Source organism: Rhopalosiphum padi, chromosome 4 (genome assembly GCF_020882245.1).
Source record: "Rhopalosiphum padi isolate XX-2018 chromosome 4, ASM2088224v1, whole genome shotgun sequence".
Lineage (NCBI taxonomy): Eukaryota > Metazoa > Arthropoda > Insecta > Hemiptera > Aphididae > Rhopalosiphum > Rhopalosiphum padi.
Genome location: NC_083600.1, coordinates 11,835,904 through 11,851,448, shown reverse-complemented (window position 1 = coordinate 11,851,448; position 15,545 = coordinate 11,835,904). Strand labels below are relative to the sequence as shown.

The 15,545-nt window shown below is 23.6% G+C and overlaps 1 protein-coding gene across 1 annotated transcript in view; it reads left to right on the top strand.

Moving 5' to 3' along the window:
- Positions 1-15,545, top strand: part of LOC132929322 (5-hydroxytryptamine receptor) — a 186,244-nt gene that overhangs the window by 33,916 nt on the left and 136,783 nt on the right. The window contains exon 2 of the mRNA XM_060994598.1: positions 14,373-14,434. The gene's annotated coding sequence lies outside the window, so the exon portion shown is untranslated. The remainder of the gene's footprint in view (positions 1-14,372; positions 14,435-15,545) is intronic.

Sequence of the window (15,545 nt, the reverse complement as noted above, 5' to 3'; positions counted from 1 at the left end):
CATTTTTACTTTATTGTAATTATTATTATTATTATTATTATTGCAGCTTATGTCCAGAAATAATAATGACTTTCATAATGACCATTGGTCGTTTTCTAATATTGATACACCCGAATACAATAATTGTATAAAAAAAAAAACAATTAATCAACTCTTCGTAAATACGAAATAAACTAAATATAGTCACAACTAATATGCTTCTTTTTAGATAGCTATAGAATGTGAGAAATTCAAATATTTATTATTATTGTCTTGTTAATACACATTTCTTAATAACTTAGGCCGTATTTACTATTATTTAGTTGTACCTAAAAACACATGTGCTTTATTTTATGTTTATTCGTGCATATTAAATAAGGTGTATTTCAAAATCAAAATTCAAAACACGAATATTTAATAATACGTTTATAGCAGAAGCTATCTAAAACGTGTAATTAGTTTTATAAAACTAACTGAATATTTCAAAAATGATTATATTCATACAATTCAATGTAATACATTTTTAATATTTTAATACAATTAATAATTTAATTATGAACTGTATTCATTTTTCTCTTAAATAAATAAACAAATAAATAAAATATCAAATTATTAAGATCAATTTTTTTTTTTTACAATTTTTAAAAACAATAATTTAATTCATCTTTTTATACTCTCTTGCAAAAAATAAGTAATGAACTCAACGTATTGCGTTCATTAATATTGATGCAATGGAGCAACTTGTTTATACCAGTAAACAATATAATGTTTGCTTGCGTAATAAAAGCTGAAAAAGTTTTTTCGTACATTATAGATTGAAAAATTAGAACAGGTTCAAGAATTTTCAAATACTAGTAGTCACTTTAATGTAAATTAAAAATGATTTTAAATTATAAAAAGCTCAATGAATATTATATTTTTTTAATATATCAAATGTTATAAAATATGACAACACAATAATAACATAAATAATGCATGGTATTATTTATTAGAAGGTGCAAATAGTTTTACTAGATTCTTATTGCAAAAACTTTTATAAAATGTGTAGTGAATATCGCTCGTAAAATGCATTAAAATCAATACCATCTAGCATATTTAGGTAAAGTTAAAAACATATTATTTTTAATATTTAATGTCCTGTTATTTCCAAAACCGAAATATATAAACATGTAATAGGATTAATATATGTGTATAGTAGTAAATAAAATGAAAAACATTTTATTTAAATATAATATGGTATAGTATGTACTTGCATAGTTTAAATTGAAAATAAGTTCTTAACATACATAATATATTGTAATGCAATGTCTAATATTTTAATAAAGCAAATATTTATTTGTCCATTTACAGAGAAAACCGAGGAAAATGATTTAAAAAATAACATTCACCTTATTATTTTTAAACAAAATAACAAACTTGATATCCCTTATGGTGGTTTCATAATGTTACCATTTGTGTAAATACAACAAAGAAGGTTTAAATTAAATTTGGGATGCCACGGTATAAAGAGGTTTCCAAAAGTTTCAAATTCAATCTAACCCCTATAATATTACAATATCACTGGTGCTATTAATTTAAATAAATAATATTAAAAAAAGACCATTAAAAAGGTTTTCCCGGAGGGGTATTTCATCTGACCATCAACCGTGAACGAGTGCAATAATGAGGTTTCAACTTCTTTTATTTTTCACACTATACACCTACAATTACATTTTTCCAACATTGCAATGCGGTAACTTGAGCAAAATAAAAATGTCCATCGCTGTGAATTCTTTTATAAATTGACCAACCGTTTCTTGTTTGAAAATTAATACAAAACAAATAATATCATCTCATAAATATTCTTAAACTTCTGCCCTGTATTATTTTTATTTATTTTACAATAAGTAGTAAATATCGAGAAAAACTTGTTAAAACTAGTTTTAACGCGGGTCTTTTGTAAGCGCTTGGTTATTTTATTAGATATATTCTTATATCTATAGTTTTTATAACTACAATATACGATCGGTAATAATTACAGCCATTATATTTTATGTATGAAACTTGAGGTTACAAATAATAACTAATTATATATATTATATATATATGTTTTTCAAAATTATTTTCAGCATAGTATAATCACGATAAGTACTTATAACAGATGAAATTTTCTTTTATTTTTTATCAGTATTAAATGATTTAAATTGGTTGTAAGTATAAATATGTAAAAAATATAGTTTTTAATGTATGAATCTAAATTCTAAATTACTTGCTTGTGCGTGGCGTATAACAGATAGCTATTGATAAATATCTAATAAAACATAATATATTCAAATACTTTTGGGTGTATAAAATTACCTGAAACTCAGAGATGTAAAACAAAAAAAAAAAACTAAAGTTTTGTTTATATTTTAGCCTAAATATTTATTAACAAACTTTATCAACTTAATATACTTTTTAAATCTATATTTTCAAAATTATTTTCAGTTTTTCGTGAATAAATTATTTTAATTTAATGTGAAAATTGCATGTAATGTAACTACGAATAAGTGTATCATATACATTAATCTAAATTAAAAAAAAATGTTTATTGTATTGAAATAAAATAAATATTTAATTTAATTATTACAGTACTAAAAAATACAAATAAACACTTGTATATTAATTTTTCGTAGAATATGCATATTTTAAATGTATTCATTTAATACTTAAATGATTGATCAGTTCATAAATTAATATTACAACAATTTGAAATTTGTATGGTAATATAATATATTATATTATCTATACATATATGTAATTATTTCATTATGATAGTGATAGATATAAACTAAGTATAACAAATTTGAAAATTAATAAATGGTATTATATGTATAAAAATATTAGTTTAGGTGTCTTTCAATACATTCGTTTTTATTAGAATTCAATTCAATTCCTTGATTAAAGTATTTACATTTTAAAAATCTAGATTATAAAAAAGTTTTGAGTATAATTTGAATTTTTATTTCGTTTAGGGAAACTGTACTTGTTCATGTGAAATTAGATTAGAATAAACTAACTTAAAGTAAAATAATTAAAGTTAAAAAAAAATCGTTTTGGAGACAAAATGTGAAATTTTTTCTTTATTCTAACCAGATAAAGTTTTTAGTAAGTTAAAATTTGAGATTGGAAAAGTTTTATTTAAGAGAAGTTATTTCCGCCATAGTTTTTGATTGGTAAAAAAAAATAAGAACAATATTATTCATTATTTTTCCAATATATTTATTCTTTAAACATTTAATAACATTTTTCCTATTTTCATTGCCATTGTTAACTAATGGAAATCAATCAATGTAATAATATTTAACACCTAAAAATAATTAAAAAAAGTATATGAAATAAATTAGTCATTAAATTTTATTTTTCATAATATTACTTTTTTAATTGACTATCATACTATTTTGCACATCCATACATATTATAAGATAATATTATCAAGTACACCTACAGCTCAAACATTTTTTATCTATATTATACTACATATGTATATGTAGCATAGATTTATAATATTATACATGTATCTTTATTTTGATATTAGTACATGCCGACTTATATATAAGTACTTAATTATTTGGTTAATTAAAAATAATTTATAGCAATTGAAATAGATAATTGTGGTCAGAGCATATTTTTAAAAGGTTAATTACCTGTTATTATTTATTTATTTATTTTAAGTATTGTAATATCTATGAATATTGAATAAAATAAAAAATACTAAAATATTAATATTTAATTATTAATTAATTAGATCAAACAAATAACAACCACATGACGTACATGACGTAAAAGCAATAAAGTAATACACCACAGCCGTTACACATTAAGCTATAAAATTAAAGTAAAAAAAAAAAAAAAACATTTTATATTGTAGAATAGTCTACATGATGCACATTTTGGTAGCAAAATTAAAAAACAAAAAAAAATTGGTATAAAAAATCAATGCTGTCTAGCTTATAAAGATATTAACTACGCCAACAAATACCTTTTACAAAATTACCAAACCTAACGCCGGCTGTGTAATATATTTGTTTGTCTTATTCTTTTATGTTAAATTTAATTTTCATTCATGTTGTATAAAAACTACAAAATGTATTTTAAGTTAATAAAAATCGTTAAAAAATATAGGCGAAGTAACAAAATTAAAAAAATAATCGTACATTTTAAGTATACCTACTGTATGTGCACGGTTTACATAAATCATAATCATAAATACTTATTATATTTCATATGTTAATTAATATATATATATATATGTGTATATTTATATATTATATTTTATATCAATATGAAAAAATAAATCCTACAAAAAATGTTTCTTATTAATATTGAGGCTAATATCATTAATGTTAGTATTTTCTAAAGTTATACAATATACTGATCCGATATAATTTTATGCACAGTTTAATTTACTCAGAAATTATCAATTCATAAGAATATTTGTTATAAAGTAGTGTTAAACTGACATAAAGACAATATTATATGTATAAAGATTACTGCAGAAGACTGTTTTGGGATCTTGTTCAGAATAAAACCATAGTCAAACGGTTTCGCCAACTTTAGACAGGGAGACGAACGTGATTTTACGAGGATAAACCCTAAATCCTACTTGATAACAATATGTAGCCAAAGTTGTTTGGTGCGTGATTTCCTAATTTAACTTATGTTTTAAAATTAAAATGAATACGTGGGCCGCGAGTGGTAGGTAATGCATTGTTTTGTAAGTAATAATATAAAATAAATATAAGATAAAAACACTTAAATGGATTTATTTGTAATTATTCAGTATCACATAGGTATATATTACGTAAGCTCTCGGTGTACTATGTCAATAAAATATAGCTTATAATAATGTTGACATAGAAACTGACTTAATGTGATATCTCTTTTAATTGCTTTGTTAATCTTTATTATTTCATTTATAGGTTATTTATTAGTTATTTGCATCGTGACTACAAGTGCATAAAAGTAATATGAACTGAGACAAATACAATAAAAAACATTTTGTTGATAAGAATTGTTTTTATAAACTATTGTTTGGTGATGGAAACTAAAGAAAAATATTTCAGGAGATTTCTTTCTATAAATATACTTAATTTATAAAAATTACACAAAAGAAAATATTTTCTTTTTAAAAATAAATGATTTCAATATCCCTCCAACTTATTAATAATTATCACGCACATAAAAGTCTTCAATTACTCTATAATATACATTTGGAAATATTTGTAATGTCACATAAAACATAATTTATATTCAACGGGGGACTTGAAACACTGTCATCTAAAAATAAAACTATGCAGAATTTCGTTCATTTAAATGTCACTCTGGTTTCTATTTGTAATGGTAATGACAGTATTGAGGTTCAAATAAGTAAGCATTATAATTTGGGTAAATGATGAGCTGAATGCTAAAATTGATTTGACAGTTCACGTATTTTTGCTCAATTTACTTACATGATTAAAGAACACATTATGATGTAATAATATATTAATTTATGTTTTCATTAATATTAAAATGTTATACTTAGCTTGCATAAAAAATGTAAACATTAAACATTTTTATTAGCCATCAAACTGGTAATTATGTACATAATATTATTATAGATCTGTACCTATTTTTTCTAGTGAATTTTACACGAACATAAAATATTATGTTATTTTAAACACTGATTATTTTCAAAAAAATTACCCGATTTGTATTTATCGTATATGTATGATAGAACTTCGCAGTAAATAATTTTTCAACTGTTAAACATTTTTAAGATATTATTACTGAAAGTTATCAAACTGATAATTTAGACATCGTTTTGAATTACCGCGTACCTACTCTTAAGATAAAGCAATGTTTCCCGAAATGGCAAAACAGGATTAGTATTTTTCAAAATAACAAACCCACCACACTGGTTTTAAATGAGGAAACTTAGTTGGCAGCCCATGTGGAAAATTCGTTTTATCGGTAAACAGGCAAAACGCGTATTATTAGTTATCCCTCGTAAAATGTAAAATGTAAAATGTGCTTAATGCAACATATTATAGAGATAATAATAGTACATGCCCCCAAAATACTTCTTCAATGTGCAAATCCATTCACTGGGAGGATATACGTCTTAATGTATATATGCGCATATATAGGTATAAATTTTTTTCATTCTGATAACCCGTTCAAAATGGATTTTGGTGAAACCACGCTGAAAATATAGGAAAGTTCCATTTCTCAACAATGGACTATTTTTTGTTCTGAATGCTTTTCCCCATAACGAAAAAAAAAAACGTTTTTAAAAAAAGAAATGTATCACATATAACGTACGTTCAACATTGGCATTTTGAAAATAAGCGGCTTACCGGTAATTGAAAGGTGAGTCGCGTATAACTTTTCAGTTTTCACTACCTACTTGTCTCTTTACACCGGTGCACATGAGACGAAATACCATTAAAATGATCATTATATTTTGACCAAATGTACAAAAAAAAACCTATTAAATACATTATTTTAAACATGAAACGCATTTTTTTTTTCAATTTGATATCTGCATAATTTATGTCAGAGGCTATAACGTCCGTCAGACATATTATATGTTGTGTATACACGTATATTCAATTAGAAATAATTTACAACAAATATAATATCATGTTAAAGTTTATGAAATGTTTTTTTTTCAATTTTTTCTCGTACAATAAAATATATTATAGGTAATATTATATTATTAATTAATTTGTATTTATTGAAGTAAATAGTTTTTTAATTTTATTATTTTATACCATTATACTGTACCTACATCGAATGTATTCATAATAGTAAGAATTGGATACTTAAATGGGTACTTATTATAATATCATAAAATATAATTGACATGGATCATATAATAAATATATTAATGTTATATGCTAAACAAGCGTACCTACACTATTATTAATATTGTATTAAAAGCTGCATTTTCTAAAACTATTGGACGTACCTAATAATAGCTTTTAATAAAATTATATTAGGTATATATTATTTATAGTTTATATAAACAATTGAATCATTTAAGGTACAATATAGGTAAATTATCTTATATTTCACTGATGAGGTAGTTTTTTTTTTTTAAATAAATTTAATTAGTTAAAGAATTTTGCTTGATTCTAGGTTTAAAACTTCTAAAATGCGTTAATTATAAATTAGTTTTTCTCCTTTTTTGTTCGTTCTGTATCCGGCAAAGATGTGTTTCACTGTGATGTGAGGGGGGGTACCACAGCTGATACATACGGGAGAATCGTCTCTTTTCATTATATGTTGGTATGTGAGGTGCGTATGTCCTTTTCTAAGATAGTAAGGTGGTTAATGGAGATATCATGTTTTATTGTTGTGTGGTCTAGGAACGGCCAAGTATAAGTGGTTCTTTTAACTTCATTAAATTTAATTGAAAGATTGAACCATTAATTTTTCGACTAGTTGGTATTGTGTATTTAACTCAATAACTTTTTTAAAGTCTTAGTAAGAGAAGAAACATATTATGAAATTGTCGAAGAATGAATGAGCTAGTTTGGCGGCCTTTTCAGCTCATTCTTTGCCATATATTTTACTATTGTCGATGAACCACATATTATAGTCGATGTATTTTACCCAGAAAGTTGTTCCTTATTATAAGAATTTTGTCTTTTTTTCTGAAAAACTACAAGGCAAACTGCTAGATATTATATTTAACGACAATTTGATCCCTTCACATCGATATTTTCAACAAAAAAATGTTGTCAAATATTTTACATGAAATTAACATATATTTATACAAATATTTGCACGTAATTGAGGGCCTATAGAAAAACCATTTTACCATAATAACAACTATGTTGAGTTTTTTTAGTGAAATGATACAAATAACCAACACACAGGCTCTATGGTGTTGTGTAATATCTGTATATTATTGCTTATTACTAAAGTGCAATGTATTGACAAAATATATTTTCCGTTTAAATCGTTGAATTTAAATTAAATCTTATTTAAAATATTTTAGAATTTTAGTGAGGAAATAATTTTTTGAAAATTAAATTGTCAGAAACTGTACCTTATTTATATTTTAAATTCTGAGCGAAACGATGAATGTATTGATTTTACAATGATGTGTCCCTAGTTTGTTTCTGTTTGTTATAAGTTTTTGGGACAGTACAATTTAAGGATGTATTTTGATTTTCGAAAATGGGGATAGTTTCTGATAGAAATCTGGATCTAATTGATACTTTGAGGGGGTCAAAAGTGAAAAATTTCCAGTATTTTTTGTATAGCCTGAAAATCGCAAAAAAAAATAAATATATAATAAGGAATACCTGGAAATAATATAGAAAATAATTTTTTTTTTTTTTGTGTAACTTACCAAATTTTTATATTATCATTTTCTATTTATAATAAGATTTTCAAAATATTTCGACAATTTTCTTACAATGTAAACGTTTTGTTTTTCTATTCTGTTATGTAAAGATGTATTTTATAATGTTAACATAAAATCTGAAGCACATATATTATTTTGGTATTGTTTCTCATTTGTCAAATTGTTGATTTAAAGTTTTCAAACAAAGTTTTGATTCATTAAAAAAAACTGATAACAATGGAAACACAATGTTACAAAACATTCATATTTGATACAAGTTTATAGTTTAAATGGCATGTAATCAACAAAAATAAAATAAAAAACACTTAATTCAGCACCACACGGTTAAAATTAATTTTGAAAACTTTCTAGGTATCTTTAAAAACAATCTGACATTTTCGGCAAAGTCAATTGAGTAGTTTTTGAGTTTATGAACCATTATAATACATGCATTGTATTTTATAGACATAGAAATATATGAAATCTTTGTGAAAAACAATTTTCATATTTTTTTTTAATATAATTTACAATATTATAACTTCACATGTAAGATTTGTTAAATTAATGACTATTTAGTAATTAATTATATTAGTTAATGTCTTAGTAATATATTTTATAAAGTTTTGTGGCATTCTAGTCTATAGTACCAAGTGTATTAATCTTGTTTTTAGTTATTATAATTTGTCATATAAAGCCAGCCTATATTACGTCAATGTTTGATTTACTTCAACTAATACTTCAATTTTAAAAGCATGACGACGTAAATAAAAACATATCATAAATAGTAATCACATTATATAATTAAATGAACATTATAAATAAAAAGATAAATTAATAAACCATTATATACATTTTTATAAATTCATTTTGAATTATATTACCTAATTTTTTTTTTTTATCAAAGTTTTCATAAAAGCAATACATAAAACTACGTGTTCAAAATATAAATACCGATTTAAAAATAATAAGTGGTACCTACTAAATTCTTTAAGGACTTTAAAATTGAAAGAGTTTAATAAGTTTTATGTGCATTTAGATTTTCCAGAACGAAGAAGGAAATATATTTCTTTTTCTTTTTGATTTTAATAGCCATGCAGTAAAATAGTTTTATTTACTTGAATATGTAGTTCTACACAATTTCAAACTTTCGTTTGATGAACAACATCAATTATTTACAATTTGATTTAAGATTATAGTTCATTTAGTAATTTTAGTATTAATGTAACTGTAAATGTTAATATACAAATATACATACATTTAAGTTTTTCTCAAGGTTATAATCACACTTGCTTTTGAAACATTTGTATTGATATCATGAAAACTCATTTTTGTTATTTGTTTGTCCTTGTGGTGTTTATTCAAAAAATAACTGAATATTCTATAAGCATTGCTCATGAGAATTTATATATTTCCAAATAGAAAAAACAAACTTTTAATAAAGCACTTTTTTTTTTGTATCGATGGGATGTATTATTTTTAAAAATTAAATTATTATTTATGTACGTGGTTGATTTTTTCTTTTTCAATTTTATTGTTAGCTTTACATTTCGACCAATATACAATAATGTAATGTAAATAAAATAAACTGTTTTGAAAAAAATAAAATAAAATAATACATAATCAAATTTTAATTGGTTAAAAATAATGATATTTTTGTGTATGCGGTTGCTTGAATAATTTTTTTTTAGTAGTCTTATTATTGCAAATGACCAATTTAAATATATATATAGATACAATTAATTATCCGATAAAGTGTTTAGAATATATTATAATATATAAAGTTATACTATATATGTTGTTATTAGTCAATTTGTAATGAATTTAATATCAGAACTATCTGAAGCTGTACTGACAAGTTCACAAGCATTTGTCACTTAGTATTAGTATGGTCATGTTCACTATAGTATCTTGAATGCCTAGTTTCCCAACAGATTGAATCATGTCAGATGATGAGCTTCGGAGACGTTGAATAATGAGACCAGATTTCCATCATACTCACGTGCTGTATTGTGCGTGTTCTAAAGCACGTACAGTGATATGGAATTCAAAATACTCTAAAAACCAATAATTTTAAGCATTTTTAGATTTAAAAAAAATGTATTACAATAACTAACAGAAAAATTCGTGTACATAATACTGGTTTTAATTATTACTTATACTATTGTAATTTACATCCATTTACCGTGGTATCAAACACTAAATAATATATTTTTTTGCTTGTACATTTTTTTTTATTTAACTTATAATATTATATAAAATATAACATAATATTTAAAATGAAGACCTATATTTTTATAAATAATTTTGATCTTTTATTATCTACCCACCCTTTCCTACCAAATTATTTTATGACACTATTTACAAAGTTATTATGATTTTAAGTCTCATTAAAATATGTATTCACAAATAGATATACAACATTTTGAAGAAAAAAAATCATATTCTCACGATAAACATAATTTAACGTAACGGAGTGACAACTACTAATATTATCATTCGTTTTACCCAGAAATTTTCACATGACTATTTTATCATATTTTATCTGGGTAGTATGCATTCCATTTTAATCTAAATAATGATATAATTATTCTTTTACGAAATATTATTTTAATAAATTATATTATAAACTAAAAAATAAAAACACAATAACTGTTATCACAAATTGAGATTAATTTTAGCCTTTAGGTCACTCGCTAGTAAGCTGTTTGATTTTTTTTTATTGAAATATATAATTTATAATATTGTATTTTATTAGTATTCATAATATAAATTAAACTAATTAAGTAAATAATAAATACCTATTTTGTTTGTAACAACTACTCTATCGATAATAATTTACTTTTATCGAAAATTAATAAGTAATACATATCAACCACACTGTTATAGTTCTACTTGTCTCCGGTTTTATATATAAAACACACGTGAGTTTTAATCAACGTTTTGTTTTATCTCAAAATTGGAAAATAATATATAACGCAATATGGTATATGTATACTACATAATAATAATGAAAAACAAATACTGATGACAAATTACTTTTGTAACACATGGTATACAATTTTAAAGAGTAAAATAGTATAATAAATCATTAAACGAACTTGATACGATTCCAACCAAATATTAAGGTGTTCACTAAAATATAAGCTGTCCAAAATTATATTTAGAGCTAAATTTATTATCAATTTTTAAACGAATAAAGTAATTTGAAAAAAAATCGAAGATATATTACCGGAAATTACATGGTTCAATAAGTTCACTTATTTATTTTGGTTATTATATCAGTTATTATAGCATTACAAATCATTTTTATGAATTTCGAAATATTACTAAAAAAGTTATTTTAATCTCTGTTGTATAAAATTATAAATCATAATTTTAACAAAGTTAAAACTTATAAAATATTATCATCTGTTTAACTGCAATATATTATGTATATTATTCTGTCACCTAAATAAAATTCCTATTAATACCTATGTTGATTGTAAGTTATATTTATGATAAATAATAGCACCTTGGGTATAAAATCAAACCCATAATGTTTAAATTAATGCATCGATAATAGATTTATTCATAAAATGGATTAACGCTTTTTTAGGTTTAGGCTAAAAAATAACAATAATATATAAAGAAAATAGATACTGATGACTTCGATATTTATATCACTATTTTAGTAATTTTGCTTGTACTTTGTATAATTCAAACTCAAAAATTGTTATTTTAGATGTATTATTATAATATTAGATAACAGGTATTTAAATTCAAAATAAATGTTATAGAAAATTTGTTTCTATTTAGACTAAAATATTGATATTTTTTTAAATATATTAATAAACTAAAATGAAAGAATTTTTTATTCAACGTAATTTTATGACAATGAAAGGGAGTATTGATCGAGATGAATGGGGTTGAAAACATATTATATTATTTATTTACATATGTATGCACTTGTGCACTGATCTTATAGTCAGTAGGTGGTATAATTCTATATCTTTCCAAAGCCAGACAAATATAATTTGCTGAAATTTAATCATTCTCCACAGTTGTAGGTCCCCAGAGGCTATTTGACTCTATGTGATCGGAAACCGTTATATTTTTTTGCTCCATTTTTTTGCCAACTGGCCGGGAGTACCCTAAAATAAAACATATAACTTTACCCTTCATGGCCACTTTCTCTATTTTATACTTCTTTCCACAATAAAATGTTATTATATTTTTCGATACTACCGTGTATAGTTGTTTAAAAGTAAATCCCGCTAAGCCCTCAGGTCACAATACATGATTATATATTATGATAACTTAGAATTTTTGATTCTATCTTTTCACGTATTTCAATTCTTTTGAAAAAAAATAATATACAAGTTAAAGGTTATATTAATACAAATAATGAAATAAATGAAAAAAAGTTTTTTTTCATTATTTAATTTTGTTGTGTCAAATCCTTAATTTGCTTCGTGTCTAGACTACAAAACTTTTTCTTGTTTTATGTATTATTTGGTTTCATGATGATATTTAATTATTGCTAAATCTTTTCCTACAAAACTCTCAGTAAAATTGGTTTATTTTATATTTCAAACAAAATATAGTACCTATACATATACATATCTATCATAAGTCATTCTATTCTAATAAGCTTATATTATAAATTATTTTGTTATTCGATTGAATAATATTTGACATTTACGTTTTGTTTTGTTTTTTGTTTTTATTTTTAATATTTTTTATATAATTTACAAAAAGACTCAGTTATGGAATTGATAATACGATAATATGACAATTGATATTAGGCCCACTGGTCAATTGTCATGGTTCCACTAATAGTCGTAAATTTGACGTTTGAGTGGAAATCGCATCGATAACGTCAACCTTGGTAGCTGGCACAGCATCAGGATCAAGCTGGAATAATTGACATAAATGTAGCAATAATAAACAACTGTCTATGTCTAGTAATTTGACTTGAATCATTCGTTTGTGGAGACACAATGTGAATATAATTTATTGTTTAAAATCATCCAGCTATATACGAGACATTTACGTGTTATTGATAAACATAAATTATGATCAGAGAAAATAGGGCTTTTCAAAATTTAAATTATAAATTTAAATTGCAATAGATTTCGATGTTAGTTATTTAATTATTATACAATTTTTCAAAAAAAGTATTTAAAATCAAAAAGTTTAAATAACTAGTTATTACAAACACTAGTATTGGTAAATTATATAACGTCTCAAATAAATTTGTATATTGATATTTTTTACGTTGTAACTATTTTCTTTTGACGTAAATTTATAAATACGATAAAAACAAAAATTAAGAGATAAGTTATATGTAATATGTATAGATGACCAATATTTGACTAATTTAAATGTTTGAGTGAACTTTCGTGACACGGAAATTAAAAAAAAAATCTGCACACCTATACCACTATATTAAACGCCCGTTTTCTATTAAACAGTTATTTTCCGGTTGCATATTATAAAATGTAGTCTCTGAAAATGTTCAGCATATACTTCAAACGGATTTCTACTTCCGGTTGATATATATTTGACCCTTTGTTGCCACGTGTTATATGTCCATGCCACTATGCATCCCATGTCGACCGTTTCGGGTGAATAAAGTTGGATCGCCGCCGGTCACTGTACCACATTATTAGATAGAAGTGTGTTGAGGTTTTGTGATTACATTTTTCGACTTTTCATCTAACTTTTTCGTCAGATTTAACTATATAGAGTTAACCAGTGTTACTGAAACAATAAAAAGTTGAAAAGCAATTAACGAATCTCAGAAAGATGATCGCTTGTCTTCAAAGATATATATTTATATAATATAAGCATAATATCGATGTAGGAAAAATGATTATTAAAGACTTAGGTATTTATAAGTATAAATTAAAGTATATTTTATATACCATTTTGGTGTTATTCAACGAATATATGATGACATTGGGATAAATTGTCTAAAACAAATAATTTTTAACCTAGAATAAATGCGTGAATTTTTAATTTTTTTATTTTCAAGTGACTATTTTTGTTTCAGATTGTATGGTTAAGGGTGAATTTCACATACCGTGCAGTGATGTCGAAAACGACTTAATAATGGTATCGTATTATTCGTATTTATTATATGAATTAAACTTTTTGATTTTTAATATTTATTGGTTAGCTTTTATAAATGATAGCTATATATTATCCTATTAAAATATGTGAAATAATCAATCACAACAGATATACTGACTAAAATATTGTTAATAATTCTTAATAACAAATTTAACTTCATGCTATTTACCTAACCAATGTAAAATATTATAATATCTATAAATGATAATTCACTAATCATGAAAATTCAAAAAACCAATTATTTTAATTTCTTTTTCCATGTAATAATTATAATATTTGTAAAATATATTATTTTATTTATTTACTTATACTTGAATATACAATAAAATTGAATACAAAAGCATGCTAGTAAGTTGGGTAAGGCTTTACTAGAATGTGTATAACTACAAGCTGCAGGTGCAGTTCCCTAAATACGTAAATTAAAACTAAAATTTACTCGAGTGTAGTGTGTACCTACTATTATTTTAATCTGAAAACTAAAAATACCTAATAATGGTAAAACAAATAATACATTTACTAGATATATAAGTAGTATACCGTCGAAATAAAGTATTGTAAATATAAACATACATTTCCATTTTATTAAAGTTTGGAGATACTCCAAACAATAGTAGAACGTTATGACTACTTTTTGATTCGTCGTTGTATTCATTGTTTTTATTGTCATAGAGAAAAATTGTATTTTTGTAAGCTTATAACCAAGTATGAGCCTTCAATATGAATTTGCTTTGGCGAATTTCATAACTTTTTGTATGTAACATACTAACATCACTCTGGTGAATAACATACACTATAAAAAAATTTAGTTAAAAAAGTAAGTGATTTATCGAGAATCGAAAGTTGTTCCTTATTTTAAACTTCAAAATACTTGTTCGAAATTTATCAAACTTAAAATATTTTATACACAAATACATCTAACAAAACAAAAATTATTTATCAGCATTTTAAATCTGATCAATAACCATGAATGTAGTTGTACTATCTCGTTTTATTAATCTTGTTAACTCAGTGTATCTGATACATATTATTGTGGAATCCATATTACCAAAAAAATATATTATTTTTAATAGAAAACAAATTAACAAATCGATAT